General features: G+C 41.9%; 1 pseudogene; it reads right to left on the reverse strand.

Annotated features, from left to right (window-relative positions):
• Nucleotides 1-9,221: 9,221 nt before the first annotated feature.
• Nucleotides 9,222-11,319, reverse strand: LOC123153859 (aspartic proteinase nepenthesin-2-like; annotated as a pseudogene).
• Nucleotides 11,320-20,988: the final 9,669 nt, after the last annotated feature.

Here is a 20,988-nt window from a genome sequence, read left to right on the forward strand (position 1 = left end):
GACTCTAGCTAACTGATGGTTTCTCTGAGTAAAAAAAGTGTTTTAAAAAACTAACTGTTGTTTTTGCTAACTGCTACACATCCCCCCAAGTGAACCACCACAACATCTAAAAGCTAACAGTTGTTTTTGCTTATATAATCAGACTTTTTGTGCTAAACAAACCATAGAAAAACTGCTCCAAATTTCTAAGTAAACCGCCATTTTATTTTGTTCAATAATGAACTATACTCTTTATGGTTTTTATAGTTAACTGCAGAAATTCCAAAGTTAATTTCCTCGGGTTTTTCTATGTTTTTTATACATAACTGCTGAAACCCCAGGAGTTAATCGAGCCAGCAACAAAATGTGGACTTAAAAAAGAGGGAGTTACAGATAGTGACATGATACATTTTCATAAAATTATCTAGTTTTACTTATGGTGCAAAAAGGAACAAGTATTGCAGTGCACTTAGAAAAAAAAATGAAGGAACTTCTCTCTACCACACGTAATCTTATTCTTTCACATTGCTTGTCTTTTCCTTTTTTTTAACTCAATAACTGTAAGCACTAATACTCTTAACTGCACTATAGAAACTGAACCGAATGAACTCCATGGGTGCTGCCATCTCACACGTCATTGACGGCGCAATGAAACAATTTTTTATAACTGGTGTTTGTTCTTCTCAAAGTATATTCCTTAATCGCAATGGCTAATTGTTGAAACTATACGTAACGGTCAAAACACAAACAGAAAGAACCGATTTGAGAACTTCAGAAACTATAAACTGTGTAACTGCTGAACTATACACAACCGCTGCCAATGCCTACTAGTATTTTTCAAAGAGAACAACCATGTACAGTTAAAAAATGCTAACTGCATTGGGGGGAAGTTGATGCTGCTCGACGCCTGAAGTGAAGCCGGCTGGTTTAGGGAAATTAAATTCACCATTTTTCAGGTAAAGCTACCTACATAGGCCGACTGGGTTAACTTCTATTTTTCAGTTAAGCTAACTACACAAGGCCGTCGAAGCAGAGATATGGAAGCCATGGATCTAGAGGCAGGGGAGGAGCCACGTCGGAGTCGTGTGCCGGGCCAGGAGGTAGAGGGAAGCAGCAGCCGACAATTTGGGGAGCAAGGGAAGAGGGTCGGCGTCCTTGGTCGCCATGGCCATGGCCAACCGAATATGAGGTCGAGGGAGTGGTGGCACTGGAGGCAAGGGTGGAGGGGGTTGGCTGGGTGGTGATGGGGAGAATGAGGCCTCCGTGGGAGGAGCATGGCGGAGGCCACCGCTTGGCGACGACGAGTCCATCGGTCGGATCTCGTGGATGGGAGCCAGGCCGGAGAGAGGATGCTGGTGAAGAGGGGCGCCGACCGGTGGCTGTAGGTGCACGGCTGTGGCAGGCAGGTGCACTTACTAGGGAGCATGGTCAGGTTCGTGATGGTCACCGCCGAGCAGCAGGGGTAGCTGCCATACAGTCATCATGGCGCCCGTGCTACCGCATGGCTCCACGAAGTCAAGGCGGAGCCGATGCAGACAGCGAGGGCAAGCCCGGCTTGCATGGCCCGGCGGCGAGGGGGCGAGCGCATCGGGGGCTATGAACCGGGGAAGGTGGCCGGTCGGGATGAGGCGTGGCGCACAGAGGCAGAGAGGTGGGGCACGAACCGACGCTGGGAGGGAGAGAGGTGGGGCACGGTGAGGTGCAGGGATGCGATAAGCTCGAGGCGGGCGAGGCAGGCAGCCAGAGTAGGAGGGGAACGGGCTCAGGCGGCGGGGCACGATCCCGATCCAGATCGGGTCGACAGAGGAAAGTGAAGAGGTGGTCGCTGGTGGTGCCTTTTTCCACTTGCTCTGCTCGTTGTCGCTCGATGTGCGCCTGAGGAAGGAACAGGTAAGAGGTGGTGGCGCTGCAGCCGGCGGCAGACCGGTGCTCGCTCGCCCCCTTCGAGAAAAGAACAAGGTAGTCGGGGGAGGTGGTTTCTGAATAAGCTTATTTAGGAAACCTTCGGGAACGTGATTTTCTCACCGAACGTGATCCAGGAGACTTGGACCCTACGCCAAGGCATTAGAGAGGCGGTCACGAGAGTGGGGGGCGCCCCCCCTAGGGCGCGCCCCCTGCCTCGTGGGCCCCTCGGAGCTCCACCGACGTACTCCTTCCTCCTATATATACCTACGTACCCCCAGACGAACAGAACAAGAGCCAAAAACCTAATTCCACCGCCGCAACTTTCTGTATCCATGAGATCCCATCTTGGGGCCTGTTCCAGAGCTCAGCCGGAGAGGGCCGTCATCACGAAGGGCTTCTACATCATCCTAGCCCCTCCGATGAAGTGTGAGTAGTTTACCTCAGACCTTCGGGTCCATAGTTATTAGCTAGATGGCTTCTTCTCTCTCTTTGAATCTCAATACAAAGTTCTCCCCCCTCTCTTGTGGAGATCTATTCGATGTAATCTTCTTTTTGCGGTGTGTCTGTTGAGACCGATGAATTGTGGGTTTATGATCAAGTCTATCTATGAATACTATTTGAATCTTCTCTGAATTCTTTTATGTATGATTGGTTATCTTTGCAAGTCTCTTCGAATTATCTGTTTGGTTTGGCCAACTAGATTGGTAGTTCTTGCCATGGGAGAAGTGCTTAGCTTTGGGTTCGATCTTGCGGTGTCCTTTCCCAGTGACAGAAGGGGCAGCAAGGCACGTATTGCATCGTTGTCATCGAGGATAACAAGATGGGGTTTATTTCATATTGCATGAATTTATCTCTCTACATCATGTCATCTTGCTTAAAGTGTTACTCTGTTTTTAACTTAATACTCTAGATGCATGCTGGATAGCGGTCGATGAGTGGAGTAATAGTAGTAGATGCAGAATCATTTCGGTCTACTTGTCACGGACGTGATGCCTATATACATGATCATGCCTAGGTATTCTCATAACTATGCTCAATTCTGTCAATTGCTCAACAGTAATTTGTTCACCCACCGTAGAATACTTATTCTCTTGAGAGAAGCCACTAGTGAAACCTATGGCCCCCGGGTCTATTCTCATCATATCAATCTCCATCACTTTAATCTTGCTCTGCTTTTTTACTTTGCTTTTACTTTTTACTTTGCATCTGTATACCAAAAATACCAAAAATATTATATCTATCAGATCTCACTCTCGTAAGTGACCATGAAGGGATTGACAACCCCTAATCGCGTTGGTTGCGAGTAGCTATCGTTTTGTGCAGGTACGAGGGACTTGAGCGTGGCCTCCTACTGGATTGATACCTTGGTTCTCAAAAACTGAGGGAAATACTTACGCTACTCTGCTGCATCATCCCTTCCTCTTCGGGGAAAACCAACGCAAGCTCAAGACGTAACATTCACCTACATAGGAATGTCGTCTGACGATGAACATGATTTCATTATGTGCGAATACTGTGAAGACCAGCGCGGCCTGTGCGGCAGAAATTTTCTAGTTGATGATAGGCGCTTCAGCATCAAGCTGGATGAGAACTTCGAAGTGGATACAGTAAGTCACAACGACAAGTCTTTTTTCGTAATTAAGCATGACTTATGCTTCATTTGCTTCAACTTTTAATTTTAATTTTTCACTATTCTACTAGCGTATCCCCTGCCATGCAAGAATTTTTGTCTTGGATAAGATAGGTTTCAGTCCTAACAAAACTATGGAGGTAAAAAAAGTTTACTTGAAGACCGAGCATGGTTATACCTTCAATGTCAAATTATACAATGCAGACACATACACCTATTTTGAATGCAAAACTTGGCAAGCACTATGCAAGGCTTATGCATTTGAGCCTGATATGGTTATCACCTTTGACATTCGTTCGGAAGATGATATTGAAGGTAATAGAGACATCTGGTTCGATGTGCAGACGCCTCCAGTTCTACCATTATGTGAGTTTCTCAACCATATTTATGTCTTCGATATTGTTTATTCAGAAATAGTTGACAAGTAGTTTTTATTGACAACTTATTTCCAATCAAGCAAACATGTCCGGCGCTTGGTAGATAGGACCGTCCACTATCCCAGGGCTGAACTAAACTTCAAGGAGACAAGTCATTATGTTTCATGGCTTGAGGATCTTGATGATGTCAAGACAAACTTTTTTCCTGCACTTAGAAATGTTAGTACTCAAAACGTGCGACCAATAGTGTTCGTACTGAACTATGGTCACATATATTTAGGAAAGATGGTAAGATTTCTACTATTTCTCTTCAGTGCATCTTTTGCATACATTATTTTTTTAAGCTAAACTTCATTGCTAAGTATGTTACTATACAATGTTGTTCAACAGGGACTCCCGATGAATGTTGTGCCTGATTGAATCGAGACTAAAGGTACCATGAATATTGTTAGCTTACGGCCAAGATATCCTACAATGCACTTTAGTGCATTCAGGTTTTCTAATAGCGAGGAATGCTTAATAGTAAAAGACTGGAGCAAAATTGTGAACGATCGTAGAGAAGTACTAGGGGGCAGCAATGAGAAGCGCAACCCACGATTAGGAGACAAGTTTATCTGCATGCTCCAATATGATGAATCAGGAAAGCTATACATGTTCTATGCTATTTTACCTGAGAGAGAGAGAGCAGCAGGAGTGATTAGCTAGTTCATGCTCTTAGTACTTGTCCTCTCATGTCCGTGTTCTTCGTCCTGAACTTAATCTTAAAGAGTGATTTGCTTTTGTGGTGTTATGAACGCTTATAATATCATTACCATGTTGAAATCGATGATATCTTTGCTTCTGGTACAAGTGAATGTTTCTTCTTTAAGCTAGTGTTGGTGGTGATTAGATAGCGGTAATGACTATATGATGATTAAGTAGTGGTAATGAGACGACTATATATGATGATTTTTAGCTAGCTAGTATATACTGTTGTTAGTGATGATATATATGATGCAAGAGTTTTTATATTAATATGATGATGATGAGTTATTATATCATTTATGAAAGAAACCGCAGATTAGTTTCAACTAGATGGATTCTAGCTAAGTGATCAAGTATATGCCATATTCATATTACCTCGATCACTTAATTAGGTGATCAAGTATAATATGGATATGGCATATACTTGATGACTTAGCTAGGATCTACATGCATCCAGTCAAACTAATCTGCGGTACTTTCACCTAATGATTTAATAACTCATTATAATGTAAAACAATCACTAAATTAAATTGAAAACACAAAATAAAAGTAAAAATGAAAAATAAAACCAAAACACACCCAAACATTTAGTACCGGTTGGTGTTATCAACCGGTACTAATATCCTACGCGCACCCGGGCCTGGCTCGTGCCACGTGGTGGCACTTTAGCACCGGTTCGTGATGAACCGGTACTAAAGGGGGGGACCTTTAGTCCCCACTCTTTAGTGCCGGTCGTGGAACCGGCACTAAAACCCCTTACGAACCAGCGCTAAAGCCCGGTTCTGCACTAGTGTATTCTGATCATGTGGAGAAAAAAAGAGAGATAGTTGGGGAAGTGAGAGGGCACAGATAGAGAGGTGTCGATTGCTACACATTACATACTTTATAATTGCTCCATGTTTGATTGAACTCCATGCTGATTGCACCTACGTAGAATCATATTGTGTGATGTTTAACTTCAAGTTTTCTTGTCATTTGTAGAAAATAGATTTATACACTAACTTGACCACAGTTGAGGATTTTGATTACCGAGCTTAAAAAGCAAAATGTATTAAATACAGTTTTTCAGAGCCATCACCTACTTCACCAATCATATCAACATTATCTACCATTTTTTAACATTTTGAATCGGTGGTTTCAGAATCAAATAGTCAAATAAATACGGATCCATTGCCATCACCTCCGTCAGCAATCAGCTCAACATTATCTGCGAGTTCCAAGTTACCCATGAATGAAGTAAATATTAAACTAGATGATGATAATCAAACATAGAATTCTGAATTGCCGCTAAATGAAGGAAATATATCATTATGACAACCAAATAGAGGAACGTAAGCAGATGAAAGTAGATGAAACATATTATGACTATCTCCCACAAGGTAATTGCTGGATATATATAATTTTTACTTTTGTATCTATCATCTTCAGTCCTTTTATGGAATAATATTATTTGTGTATGGGCACGGCTAATCCACATTAACACATATATTTATTCAATATTTCTTAAATTGTTTAACTTCTTGCAGATTATGCATTGCCCGATGGTGATCTATGTGCTCATACAACAATAGGAAGATCTTGTGAAAATAAAAATTACTAGTGAAGATAGATGAAATATCTATGAAAAAGAGTACCCTTGCAATGAAAGAGTCCCTGATTATTGATATCCATTAGTAATGCCTTCTAAAAAAATCACTATAGGTAATCAATGCAAATATATGTTGTCTAAAGTACCAAGTACATGACCATAATGATAGTAAAGTATACTTTGAAAATCCTTTTGTTATTGCACTTTTAAAACGGGATGGAAAGCTTGGAATAGATAAAGTGGTACCTTTATGACAGAGATTGTCAAAAACTATGTGATCATGGTTACATTCATATCCATAATTTTCTTCTTTACATTTCATACATTTTGATTGGTATTTTTACTAATTATCTTGCTTAGAACTTCCAATAAATATGAACAACACACACTGGCATTTAAGTGTCGTGAATGCAAAAAACGTGTGATTCAAGTACTTGATTCATTGTGCTACCAATTCAACCGAGATGATCTCACTGCAATGGTTAGTTACTACATCATTTATATGTAAAATTTCATAAATTGATCTTTCACTTATATATATATTATATTTTATGACTAATTACGTTTCAGTTATAAGGACTACAATATCATTTGGACATTCTTAAAAGTCAAATGTTGATCAGCCATAATGTGAAAGTTTTTTATGTTAGTGAATGGAAGATTATGGAACAACTACATGAGCACCTGCCGGGCATTTGCTCGGCGGGCCAAGCGCTTAGGCCTTGGACCAACTAGGCGATGGCATTGCTCCCGTCGGGCACCTGCTTGGCCGGCCAAGCGTTTGCGGCTTTCAAGAAAGTTCATTGATTTGAAAATTTCCCATTTTTAAAAGTTTGTTCACAAACTCATAAGATGTTCCCTTTTTCATATTATATTCAAAAATTCAAAAAATCAAGAAGTTTCAAATAATGTTCACTTTCAAAATTGCTTTGTAATTTAAGCAATGTTCATGTTTTCAAATCTTTTCCACGCAAATACAAAAAAAGTTCGGTGAAGTTCAATTTCTGATTTTTTAAGTTTCATATTTGTTAGTGTTTTTCAAAAAATGTTGGTGATTAAAATTTTGTTCACTCGTTTAAACAAATGTTTGCTTTTTGTCATTTTGTGCAATCTTTAAAGACACAAATATTTTCTTTGGATTTTATGTACAATTTATTCAAATACAAAAAATTTGGAACAGATTTTGATAAAGCAATTTTTTTTGAAATTTGAACAAAATTTTAAAAGTGGCAGAAATTATTTTTGCAAAATGAAACAAAAAAAATAAAAAAAAATAAAAATTCAACAAACAAAAGAAAAAGATGCAGGTTTTCTTTAAAAAAAGTTGATACTCTCAAGAAATATTCACGAATTTGAAAAAAAAAATGGAATTTGAAAAAATGTATATGTATACGGGTTTTGAAAAAAAGTTGCAAATAAACGGTAAAGAATGTTAGCGAAAAACTGAAAGAAATTTTATGGATTTGAAAAAAGTTTGTGAAATTCAGATGAAAGGTTCATGAAGTAGAAAAAGATTCATAAATTTGATTTTTTTTGGATTTTAAAAGATTTTTGAATTTAAAAAATCATATAAAAGGAAAGGTAAAAGAAATAGGAAAAGGAAAAAAGAAAATAAAAATAAAAACCCAAGTAAAAACGAGAGAAAAAACCGGCCAAATCAGCTAGATAGGAAAAGTAAATCGGCCAGTCCCGCCTGAGAGCAGGTGAGGTTTCCCAGGTGGTTAATGCGTGTGGTTCTAAACCATGAGGTTTTCAGTTAGAGTCTGACATAATGTGCTTATTTATTTGAAGTTGGTAAAAAGATAAAAGAACAAAAAAATGGGCCGCGTGCTTATTTTTTGAATGTTGCTAAAAAGGAAATAGGATTAGAAAATTGGGCCGAGCCCAGGTCAGATGGGGTGTGTACAACGTATACGTTCCGATGGGCATACGGAAGTGGATACAATTTGAGAAAGGTCCATATTGCCCGTTATACGTTAATTAGTAGGGTGTGTATCGAAGCGGGGCTCAATGATTTATGATATTTTCCACGCAAGAATTTTGGTACGTAACTCTATTTTGCCGAAATACCTTCTGTAGTCTTTTTTCTTTTCATGGAGCTTTGAGATTCCAAAAGGGCAAGGTTAAAGAGCACGCTTCGGAACTTTCGAGACGAATCCAACAAGCTCAATTGGATCCACCCCCCGCCCTCCCACCGACCGTCCAATCGACCTTAATCTTTTGCTTACAGACTTGTTTTGACCTAAAACTACCTATATATACTCTCTTTTATTTCATTTTGCGACGTACAGAGGTGGAGATCACAAACCAAAGAGAGGATGTGCAATCCGCCACTGGAGGAATATTGGAGGGGTGGACCACTACCGGAATCGCCTTCGCCCGCCTCTCCTCCTTCACCAATGCCTCCAGGTCGCTCTCCGCCATGAGAGGGTAGTAGTCCAACTCCTAGACTGTGGGTTTGTGGTGTTAACTTGATCGAATCTCCCCATCGATTATGATTGTAGTAATCCGTATGAGCTGCCCTGCAAGATTACGATGCTATTGATGTAATTCCTATGGTGGATGTTGTGTATGAGATGATACATGTTATACACTTACCGTTGTGTTGGGACGTTTATAGCTTATCATTCTCTAGAAACGTATTATTGATGCCTAATGCATAGGTTTGCTTATTGTAAGTCATGAGATTATCATGGTAATTCCTTGTTTGCCCACGTCACGAGGTGCTTCACATTCACAACGCCAAGTGTAGGGTAGATGAGAGGGATGGGAGATGCATGACAAATAAAACCTTTGCATTAGTGTTGTAGTGTGTTTTTACATAAGGAGTGTGATGTATGTAGGTGTGTGTGGTATTGGAGGGTGTAGCGAAATGGTACTGCTATGTGACGACAACCACCACCATGTCGATCTACTGTAGAGTTGATGTGTGCCTATAGAGTGGCGGCGTGGAGCTTTATTGCGCTCGATGGCAGTACGCCGACTTCCAGTCTGTCTACTACAACAAGTTTTGCCTGGGTCCGACGAGGGAGGGGTGGGCGCGCCTTGGCTTGCCTAAGTGCTTGTAGTCGTCGCTAGGTGGTCTACGGATCTGGATGTAGTTTTTATTATTTCTGGTGTTAATTGAATTGCCATGATTGAATATGAATAGATCGAAATTTTCCCAAAAAAAAAAACTAAAGAGGGTAAAGAGTACCCTAATGTTGGCTCACTCACGTCTCTACTCTCTAGCGGCGGGGCTAGTTGAGGTCTTGAGGAGGAGCAGAGCAGTGGTGGTGGAAGCGAAAACGATCAACGGCGACGCGGAGGAAGCCGCGGTTGGGAGACAAGAAGAAATGTCATTTTGGTACTTGCATGTGTGCCAAATTGACCTGTTTGCAAATGTATTCAGTTGTCTAAGGTTAACTCCTGTGCAAAATAGACCTGCCTGCAAATGTATTCAGTTTTCTAAGGTTGAATAATCATAGGATAAGACAAAACATTTTGGTAGTCCTAGCTAGGTAGGATCAGTGTTTAGCTATCAGAAATCTTCACCAGCAAAACAAATTTTGAAGCTAATAATGTTGGAGAGCCACGCAACCTTCAACCATTCCATGAGTAACAGAAAGAAAGAAAGAAAGAAAGAAAGAAAGAAAGGGGTAGTCTATATTGGTCAGAAACAAATTAACAAGAAGGGCAAAACAAATATGATCTTCACAAGCACAGCTAGATTGATAATATGAGACAACATTTATTTCAGTCTATCTGGTATCGCAGTACCAGTACAGCAGCGATGGCCTTTATTTCAGTCTAACAGACAGAGCTAGCTACTGCCACTCGGTACATCTGGGCAACTACCACTCACTCACTACATCATGCAATGGCCATTCTCAGGCACATACCTCACGATTAAATGAGATCTCCATGTTTGCTAAATCATACCCAACATTGGTATTACGTTGAGCAATCATGCCTAACACTGATTTCCTGTCATCGATAGAAATTCCCAGACAAATGTAATCACCTGCGTACCCTTCGTAGAAGAGTGTGTCGCCAAACAACTCCAGCTCCGCCCCTCCTTGGAAGCCCAGGGTCACCGACACACCCTCCACATCCGACATCTCACCATCGTAACAGTTGATGGCGCGGTTATTAGTGGGATCGTACACCCTTGTGAGTGTGAGTTCATCGTCGATCCTCTTCAGCAGAGGGTCGAAGATGAGTCCAGGAAGGTAGACCAGGGCGGACCCTGAATCCACCAGAATGGGCAGGAACTCCGCCACCTCTTGCCGAGTAAATATGGGCACTGGCTGATTTTGATCTAGACGGCTTCCTCGCTGGTACGTCACGCTCTTGAGGGAGATGATGAAGTGGGCGCCGTCCTGCTTGAACGGGACAATCTTGCCCGACGTGACAGCATGGCTGCCGAATCGGAGGTAGCTTGTTGTTTTCCTCCACTGATCCCGGAGGTCTCTTCTCTCCGGCGATAGAGCGCAGTAGGAAAATTTGTCGACGCCGGCCTGAGCGATGAAGGAGAACGTACCCATGCCGAGGCCGAGAATGCCGGAGCTGTATTCCCGGACGGCGGTGGTACGTTCCTCCTGCGCGCAGCCAAAGACGATGTCTTGCTCGAAGTTGTAGCCGCCGTCGTCCCCCGCCATGCCGTTCCCAAAGCGGAAGACGTCAGATCCCAGGTAGCCTGACACCTTGCTACCATCGCCGTACCGATTGTCGAACTTGCACAAACTGTTGTCCGGAGTGGGGTAGGTGTGGCTGGACTGGCACCTTGTGATCCTCCCGTGCTCGCACATCGGGTCTTCGCAGGGAAGGTGATGGTAGGTGCTTGACTTGACTGGGTTGAACGGAAGGTAGTAGCTCCTGGTGCAGTTTTTGCACGGAACGCACTGCGTCCATGACAGGTCGTCGCCGGTGTCGAACAATACATATCTGGAACGCGCTTCATCTGGTGGTCCGCCGCCAATGCGGAGCTGCACCAGATACATGGAAAACTTCCGGCGGTGCCGAAACGGCACCACAAACTTCTCCTCCTCCATGGCGGCCGCGGCCGCGGTGGCAGTGGCCGCCAACTCCATCTCCTCCTCCACGACCTCTGCCATGCTCTTCCAGTGAATGACGGGGAAAGAGAATCCAGCCTCCTCCCCGTCACAGGAAGGAGCCACAGCGGCCGCGTCTGGCTCGTGGATGCCCGCAGCGTCGCCGGGGAAGAGAATGGCGATGCTGACTACCAGGATGAGGTAACGGGAAGCCATTTGCAGAAGAGTTGAGCTAGAGGTGGAAGGAGGTGTGTGTGAGTGCGATGCTTTTTGGCCTTCTCACTACAAGTGAATGCAGGTGTGTGTGATCAGTCAACCTCCAAACAACCCGGCGGCAGTTCGCTCATGCATTTCTTCATTCGCATTCTTTCATTTTGTGCCCCTCAAGTTATTCCGTCTCCGATTGATTGATTTTATTTTTTGTACGTTCAGAATACACAGATGATGTATTCATCTACAGAAACTGTCAGAGTGTTCAAGTATGTATATTCAACTTTATTGAAAACTCAAACTATTCCAAACTTTGACCAAGTTTACACAAAATATCTACATAATTAAAATATAGCAAAAATGTTCAAGTGTGGCACCGGAGATTTTTTTACATGCTCCTAACCCAATAATCATGACTCAAGGCTCTCTACATCTTTAGGCCCTCTATTTCAACACGCCGCCTCACCTATATTATCGGCTATCTGCCTTCTCGCTCTTTCCAACAATGCTTGCTATGTCAACCTAATCGCAATGTGTCACAATATTGGACATCCCTATCTTCATCACCGCATGACACACATCTCATTGATCCGCGCAAGCACAAGGAATTTTTAAAACTTATAAAATTAACCCATACGTGAGGGCCGCCCTCCGCCTATGCACCCTCTCGTATACTCACACTCACTTTTAAATTGCATAACTTATGTTCAATATGTGTGAGCATTATTTTTAAAACACATGAGTACTTTTTAACGGCACGGACTTCTTTAAAAATATGGAATGGTTTTTAGATTATGACCATTTTTTAAACATGCAAAAACATTTTGAAATTACATGAACACTTACTAAAAAGAGCGTGGACATTTTTCAAAGTTTATCAATATTATCTTATTACGTGAGAAACAAATCGTCGCATGGCTCTAGCACAGTAGTGCCCCATACATGTTACCAAAAAGGAGCTCCTGGTGCATCCTCACATTTGAGTGGCTAGCTTTCCAGTAAGTAATTATATGTACTGGCATTCAGTACATGGTCATAGTATATCACAGCAATACCCAATGTTGTACCAATCAAATCCACAGTTGTAACAATCTAAACCAAAATCCTTATAAGTTTTTCTATAGTAGTTTATGTAGTTTTGATTTAACATCCTTAGTTTTTTTTGGAACCTCTATTAGGTTCATAGAACACTTTACATTTTTTTAGGGGTATAGAACATTTTACATTGTTTTGTATGTAAGACACATCCACCGCCAAAAAAGATAATTCCTTTGTGTGCTTTACGATATTTCATTTGCCCATGAATGTGTCCAACCATCTTTTTTTTCTCACTTATTTCTCCACTATATGACTTATATCCATCGTGTGATTATTTACTAAGATGGTGCATTTGGAGTGGAGCCCTTGTTTTTTGTACAGTTTTTATTTAAAAAGTGGAGGGTATAATGTTACTTGAATTGCCATTAATATTCCTATTTTATTTGTATTTTGACTGTCACCCCTTAATAGCTATTATTTGTACCTTCATTTGTTAATGTGAATTTTTAGACATTTTCTTATCGCATCATAGTATTAGTAAAGTTTCATTATGTCAGTTTTAATCCATCTTTCAATAGAAAAAAGTCCATTTTACTGCCCTAAAGAAACTTGATGGTTCAAATTATCCCTAGATGTTTATTTCTGTACCCTCACCCTCCTCAACAATCCCAAACCGGTCAAAAATCATCCCTGGCTGGTTTGGCCCGGCTGGTTGCTGGCATGGACATGTTCAATGGCGGTATTTGATCAGTGGGGCCCAAGGCCCACACACCACCAGGCCCATCCTCTTCCTCAACTTGTTTCCTATGTCGGTGCCGCCAGGAGGAACAGGACTGCGCCCATCCGCCAGATCCCACGGCAACACCCAATCACGCCAGCCTCGGCCACCGCCATCGAAGGGGCATCGCCCCTGCGTCCCGGTTCCCCTGCTCCTTCCTCCTTTTCCCATGGGATGCTGACTGCGTAGCCAGCACGTGCCTCGGCTCGCGCCCCGCCGCTGGAGCCGAACCACCGTTGACCCATGCCACATCAGCAGCAAGTGGAGACAAACCACCCAAGGGTTCTTTCATCCGGTATGGGTTTGTTTAGGGGGTGAAAGGAATAGAAAAATAGATGAGGGGTAATGTGAACCACCAACTTTATTCATGGTAGTAAAATAGACTTTTTTCCTTCCAATATAAAATTCTTACAAGGTTTCAATCAACTTTTCCAATATAAAATTTTGTAGTTCTTCGATTGAAAAAACACTATACTTTATTGTACCCTTGAAAGTGTTATCCATCTCTTCGTTTCTTATTCTGGAGAAAGAGTTAAATACACTGTGGGTGCCTAAGCTTGTCCTGTGTGGTCAGTTTGGTGTCTAAACTCATAAAATACACGGAAGTGGTGCTCGAACTTGTCCGGCCGTGCAATAGGTACGCCATGCCCGTGTGGCACCCCATTGTAGTGGCGGCCCGCATGTAAGTGCCTGGAATCACTTTTTTGCAATAAAGCCCCATGGATTTTTTAAATTACACATAATTGTATCGTATACGAATGCAGACTGATGGGTCCAAATTGTCAGGTGTGGGTCCCGCGTGTCAGCAGATAAAATAGTAATAAGAAGGAAAAAAGAGCGAGGCATGAGGGGGATTCAAACCCAGAACCTCGCCTGCACAAGAACTACATATATGCACTTGATAACCACTACACAAAGAACAGAGGTATGTGTAAATAGCAGATACCATATTATTTATAATAATGACCGTGTGAAACAATAAAGAAAATAAGAAAGGAAAAAAAGAGATCCAATTTCAAACCCAGGAGCTCAGACAAGCCAGGCTTGTAAGCTAGATGGTAGATCAATCATGTTTTATGTTCAATTTAGAGAAACCCTGTCTTGTATAAAATATAAATTACCATATTTATTTTTGGTCTTGTATCAATCATTTTTTAAACCTGTTGTATCAATCATTTGTAGTATTCTATTCTTTTTCTTAATACTAGATCTCGTGTGTGCTGTATGGATCCATGCACAGGTCAATGCCAATTTTTTTTGGTGCATCTAAGAGGGTGTTTGGATCCAAGGGACTTATTTTAGTCTAACTAAAAATAGCCTCTTTAAGAGGCTAAAGTTCCAAGCACCCCTGACTAAAGAGGGGCTAAAACTAGTCTTGAGACTAAAATTTTTAGTCAGGGGTACCCCTACTAAAATGTGGATTAGTCCTCTCTCTCCTCATTTAACTCCTCTCCTTTAACACATGCGAGTTCTGTATTGGAGGGTTTGGAGGATAATAAATGCTCATTAATTTGATTTTAGTCTCTTTAGTATTTGGATCCAAGCATGAGCGAGGCTAGCAAGTTTTAGTCCCACTACTTTTAGTCATGAGACTAAAACGTATCCAAGCATCCTCTTAATTTTTCACTTGTTACCGCACTTAAAAATCTCATTAAAGTATAAACTATATTTATCCCTTTCGCAAATAAAGGAGAGAGTCAAATTGGAAACTTGGAATTTCCTTGTCGATTTATTTGTCTCGGCTACTAAAAGATGTAAACAATATTATTTCTCTCTTTTAGGCATCACACGTGGTGTCCAGCTTGGTGGTTACCTTAGATTTGTCATACATTCACAAAATTGACACCATGGATTTTAAAAGATATTCAACATGCATTGAAAAAATTATTTTGTAAAATTATTCATACATTCACCTGCAAAAAAATGTCTAAGAAAATTGCCCGCAAAAAATATTCTTACATTCCTACAAACACCTTTAAGATGTTTTAATACATTTATAAAATTACTATTCTTATGCAATAATTTTTAATACATGTTGAACAGTTACATTGCCATTTTTTTCGTAATTGTGTATTGTGAAATTTCAATGAAGATAGGCAATAGTTGTCCGTGATGGTGGTCCTGCAAGAAGATACATAAATTGAAACTAGATTTTTTAACATATGTTGCACTATCTAAATCCACATAATTTGTAGGAAAAACGTAAAGTATACAATAATGGAAATAGAACAAAGAATTAAAGTACACAATAATTACTTAGTGATAATTATTGTAATTTTTATATGGTAAAATTTACATATCATGAAAACAAAACAGGAAATCAAAACAAACATGCAGAAAATTTGTGAAGGAATTGCAGAGCGATACGTCGGATTGATATACATCCCAGCTATTCTGCAACCCACATTCCTGAATAAGCTATTCAGGAACCCTTCCTAACTGCGCGAGAACAGACAACTAACTGTGCGACCTATACTAGTTAACTGTCGGGCGGACTTTTTCTGACACTATTTTTCCGCATTGTTTTTTGGTCGTAATTATTGAACCGTTCATCGGAATGATGCAAACGATATACTGTTGGATAGCTATTGAAAAGGAGCAAAAAACTCATGTTGATCATTTTTCCCTAAATCAATTCGGTTTTTAAACAAAATTCAAAAAACTAGAAATCCATCAAACAAGTTCTCAATGCTTTTGTGAAACAAATTTCCAAACCATTTGTGGGAATGTTGCATATGATATACCGTTGGAAAGCTATGGATTAGCCCGGACTTCGGTATATAGAACTCATTTCAGATTCGCTACGATTTAAGAGCAATTTTCAAAAAACAAACATCATTTTTGTCATTTTTGCCCGAACTACTACAGTACACGCTAACTGTCCGACTGGAATAGCTAACTGACATATGATGATCATGCTAACTGCCGGTACCGAAGAAACTTTTTTTCCTGGTTTTTCCCGGATCAAGCTAACTGCCGGTATTGAAATAGCTAACTGTCGGGGATTGTGGTTAACTGCCGGACTGAAGATACTAATTGTTTTTTTTTACATTTTGTCCCGGGTCGAGCTAACTGACGAACACCCTAACTGCTCGACCGTAATAGCCAACTGCCCTATCCAGAGCAAGGTAACTGCCGGACTGAAGAAACTAATTTTTTCCTTTGTTCTTTTTTTTCGGGGTCAAGTTAACTGCCGGGACTGAAATAGCTAACTGTCGGATTGTGGCAGTTAACTTGGTGTTAACTATCAGGACTGCAGATACTAATTTATTTTCTTTTGTTCTTTTTGTCGGGGTCACGCTAACTGCCATGAATGTCGAGGTTAACTACCATGTCGGCCAATATTAACTGCCACTATGGACGTTTTCCCCATATTTGTTATCTTCTTGGGGAAATTGTTTCATAGCTAATTGTGGCTAACTCGCAGAAAGAACTGCTTCATCTCAAAAAGTTAACTCCTTTGTCTTAGTACAGATAACTACACATAACAGTAAACGCCACAGCAATCCAAAAACGGGAGTTGCTTCTTTTTCCTATCACGAGCTAACTGTAGCCGCATCCGGTACCAAACTGTTCTTTGACGAACACCACTAGTGCACTCCCCTGTAGCTTTTTGCAAAGGAGTTAGCTTGGAGAGGGGTGGCCCTGGAGTGGTGGTGCTAGTGGAGAAGCAGGTCGGTGGAGGATGGCACTGGAGGCAAGGGTGGAGGTGGCTGGCGATTGGGAGCACGAGGTCTCCGTCAGTGACGACCATGAGGCATGAGCATCCTTTGCATCGTTGGAGTTAAATTTTCCTTTTTTAAAGATGAATTTTCCGCCCGGTCGAATAGAACCAGCTTTTTTAGTAGTGAAACTTCTTCTTTGAACTGTTTTAATTTCTTTAGGAACTTCTGCAAGTCCCAAAGTTAACTGTCATATTTGCTTAGTTAATTTCGTGCATCTTGTCATATGTACTACTGCTATGTGAAGTTAATGGACTGAAAGTAGACCAATGTTAATTGAATGGAAGTTAACCGCTCCTTTTTTATAGCATATCTTCACGAAGTACTAGTAGTTAACTGAACCGAAACCTTGCAAGCCAAGTACCAATTTTTGTTTAGCAAGTGGATTGCAAGTGTTTCCGGCCATCGAACTACTTGGCTGGCGCAAGTAATTGTACCTTTTTTTATACATACAATGCTCTTTTTGATACATGTGCACTTTCAAACCAAAGTTCTGTAAGATGTTTCTAGACATGATTTTTTTACGAGAGCTGAATTGAACCTGAAGGCACAAGCTAACTGCTGGACTCTAGCTAACTGATGGTTTCTCTGAGTAAAAAAGTGTTTTAAAAAACTAACTGTTGTTTTTGCTAACTGCTACACATCCCCCAAGTGAACCACCACAACATCTAAAAGCTAACAGTTGTTTTTGCTTATATAATCAGACTTTTTGTGCTAAACAAACCATAGAAAAACTGCTCCAAATTTCTAAGTAAACCGCCATTTTATTTTGTTCAATAATGAACTATACTCTTTATGGTTTTTATAGTTAACTGCAGAAATTCCAAAGTTAATTTCCTCGGGTTTTTCTATGTTTTTTATACATAACTGCTGAAACCCCAGGAGTTAATCGAGCCAGCAACAAAATGTGGACTTAAAAAAGAGGGAGTTACAGATAGTGACATGATACATTTTCATAAAATTATCTAGTTTTACTTATGGTGCAAAAAGGAACAAGTATTGCAGTGCACTTAGAAAAAAAATGAAGGAACTTCTCTCTACCACACGTAATCTTATTCTTTCACATTGCTTGTCTTTTCCTTTTTTTAACTCAATAACTGTAAGCACTAATACTCTTAACTGCACTATAGAAACTGAACCGAATGAACTCCATGGGTGCTGCCATCTCACACGTCATTGACGGCGCAATGAAACAATTTTTTATAACTGGTGTTTGTTCTTCTCAAAGTATATTCCTTAATCGCAATGGCTAATTGTTGAAACTATACGTAACGGTCAAAACACAAACAGAAAGAACCGATTTGAGAACTTCAGAAACTATAAACTGTGTAACTGCTGAACTATACACAACCGCTGCCAATGCCTACTAGTATTTTTCAAAGAGAACAACCATGTACAGTTAAAAAATGCTAACTGCATTGGGGGGAAGTTGATGCTGCTCGACGCCTGAAGTGAAGCCGGCTGGTTTAGGGAAATTAAATTCACCATTTTTCAGGTAAAGCTACCTACATAGGCCGACTGGGTTAACTTCTATTTTTCAGTTAAGCTAACTACACAAGGCCGTCGAAGCAGAGATATGGAAGCCATGGATCTAGAGGCAGGGGAGGAGCCACGTCGGAGTCGTGTGCCGGGCCAGGAGGTAGAGGGAAGCAGCAGCCGACAATTTGGGGAGCAAGGGAAGAGGGTCGGCGTCCTTGGTCGCCATGGCCATGGCCAACCGAATATGAGGTCGAGGGAGTGGTGGCACTGGAGGCAAGGGTGGAGGGGGTTGGCTGGGTGGTGATGGGGAGAATGAGGCCTCCGTGGGAGGAGCATGGCGGAGGCCACCGCTTGGCGACGACGAGTCCATCGGTCGGATCTCGTGGATGGGAGCCAGGCCGGAGAGAGGATGCTGGTGAAGAGGGGCGCCGACCGGTGGCTGTAGGTGCACGGCTGTGGCAGGCAGGTGCACTTACTAGGGAGCATGGTCAGGTTCGTGATGGTCACCGCCGAGCAGCAGGGGTAGCTGCCATACAGTCATCATGGCGCCCGTGCTACCGCATGGCTCCACGAAGTCAAGGCGGAGCCGATGCAGACAGCGAGGGCAAGCCCGGCTTGCATGGCCCGGCGGCGAGGGGGCGAGCGCACCGGGGGCTATGAACCGGGGAAGGTGGCCGGTCGGGATGAGGCGTGGCGCACAGAGGCAGAGAGGTGGGGCACGAACCGACGCTGGGAGGGAGAGAGGTGGGGCACGGTGAGGTGCAGGGATGCGATAAGCTCGAGGCGGGCGAGGCAGGCAGCCGGAGTAGGAGGGGAACGGGCTCAGGCGGCGGGGCACGATCCCGATCCAGATCGGGTCGACAGAGGAAAGTGAAGAGGTGGTCGCTGGTGGTGCCTTTTTCCACTTGCTCTGCTCGTTGTCGCTCGATGTGCGCCTGAGGAAGGAACATGTAAGAGGTGGTGGCGCTGCAGCCGGCGGCAGACCGGTGCTCGCTCGCCCCCTTCGAGAAAAGAACAAGGTAGTCGGGGGAGGTGGTTTCTGAATAAGCTTATTTAGGAACTCTACGGGGGTTGCAGAATAGTCCCACCATATATATATGTGTGTATATATATATATATATATATATATATATATATATATATATATATATATATATATATATATATATATATATATATATATATATATATATATATATATGAGGAATAGTTATTCTTCACCCCCTTTATTTTACAACTAATGCATCGTAATTTTACGTTTCGTAAGTTTTGTCTTATTTCCGATGTAAAAAAGAGACCGTCAGAAAATATATAATCGCCGTAAAAAATATTTTATGTTATGTAAAATTAAAAACGAAAAAACATAGTGTAAAATACACATAAACTGTAAAAAAAATTCTTATGACCTATATTTTTATTTTTTTCTTATGTCAAATTTTACGTAGTGAATCAACTATTTAAATTCCAAACATAATTTAATTATAAAATAATCATAAGGTTACATCACGTGAAGAATATATATATATATATATATATATTACTCTCTTTGTAAACTAATATGGGAGCGTTTAGATTGTTCTAAACGTTTTTATATTAGTTTACGGAGGGAGTACTAGCTAATAAATACCAGAGCACATAATTTAGTTCGGCCCGGTAGCTTTCTCGTGCCTGCACCAAGTAGTAGGTCTCACGTTCCTCCTTGCAATTTGTTAGTGATTTCTTTCTACCTTATTCAATAAAACACGAGGTGTTCTCTGCCAAAAAAGCACGCATCCCCTGACATGTGGGCCGGCCGCCAGATGGCATGCCACGCCGCAGTCCATGCGGTCGCATACAGGCGGAGGCACCATATATGCACTGGAAAACAAGTTACTGCATCATGTTTGTGTATTTTACAAATTTAGGTACCAAACTGATAATGACAGACAAGTTAAAGCGAGACGGCCCACCAGGCGCTAGGCCACTTCTCCATCCTCCTCCACTACTATTAAACAAACGAACAAGAACTTTCTTAAGTGCATCTTATATAAAACATACACGGATACATTACCATCGTGTGATTAGGTCCACTAAATTTAATTTAACAGGTAGCGTTAATTTAATCTATCCTTCCGTGTGTATATAATAATTTAGATTGACTGACCATACTCCACCGCTCCGTAGAGGGAACTTCACACCTGGCTTCCGCAAACGCATCACCCGTAATAGCACGAAAATAGGAATCGTGAAAATTACCCACCCTCATATAGTCACGCAATGCATCCCTGTAATCACGCACCCTCAGATAAGCACCATCCCCACCCTCGCTCCCCGCCCGCCGCCGCACCCCCGACCTCGTGTTGTGCCGCCCGCAGCATGCCGCGCACTGCGCCGCCGCCGCCCCTGACTCGCCCCGCGCTCCCGCTGAGGCCCCCTCCCGCCATGTCACGCTTCTCGGGCCTGCCGCGCCGTGCCCCGGCGCCTCTTCTCCCTGCTGTGCTCCCTCAACAGCGAGATCTCTAGCAC

Source organism: Triticum aestivum, chromosome 7A (genome assembly GCF_018294505.1).
Source record: "Triticum aestivum cultivar Chinese Spring chromosome 7A, IWGSC CS RefSeq v2.1, whole genome shotgun sequence".
Lineage (NCBI taxonomy): Eukaryota > Viridiplantae > Streptophyta > Magnoliopsida > Poales > Poaceae > Triticum > Triticum aestivum.